Here is a 766-nt window from a genome sequence, read left to right as displayed (position 1 = left end):
CTAATTGTGTGTTCGTTTATGTGGTTCTTTCGGCATACTGTATATATGCGTATCATACATCCCCCCGCTTAGTGATGAATGCCTTTATAAATCGCATGTTGATAATGTTCTTGCTCTTCAGCGTGATATTGGCAGTGATCAATTATGTGTTCTTGGTGATTTTAATTTGAGCAATGTAAATTGGAATTATCTTGATAATAGTACTTACTTGACTCCTGTAAATGTTTCTAGTTGTAATGAATCATATGTTATTGATAACTTTTTGAGTGTTGGTTTAAACCAAATTAATGGCTTACGAAACGATTTAAGCAGAATTCTTGATTTAATTTTTATAAGTAGTGATTTTAACTTTGCGCTGTCGCAAGCTGTGACTTCTATATCCCCAGCTAACTTGCATCATATGCCAATTTTACTGGAAATTGAATTTTATGAATTCTTTAATATTGCCTCTTCAACTTTACCGTTATTTAATTTTGATCGCTGTGACTTTGAAGGTCTGAATGAAACGCTTAATTTAGTTGACTGGGACTGGCGTTGTGTAGCAAATTTGTTCCTACTTTTAAGAGTAAAGTTTATAAGCTTCCTTGGTATTCTGCTGAGCTTAAGCATCTAAAAAATTTGAGAAATAAGTTTTTCAAGAAGTACAAAAGTACTGTCAAGAAGCGAGTCATTATCATGTAGCTCATAAAGGGACGCACGCAAACCGCAACGAGCTGCTATAAGTACGCCACCTCCTCTGCTAAAACCAGTTTTAATTGGATCTCTG

This window comes from Rhagoletis zephyria, unplaced genomic scaffold, assembly GCF_001687245.7.
Source record: "Rhagoletis zephyria isolate East Lansing unplaced genomic scaffold, Rhagoletis_zephyria_1.1 Rzeph_scaffold_04218, whole genome shotgun sequence".
NCBI lineage: Eukaryota > Metazoa > Arthropoda > Insecta > Diptera > Tephritidae > Rhagoletis > Rhagoletis zephyria.
The sequence above is the reverse complement of the archived record's forward strand: the minus strand, read 5'-3'. Positions refer to the sequence as shown.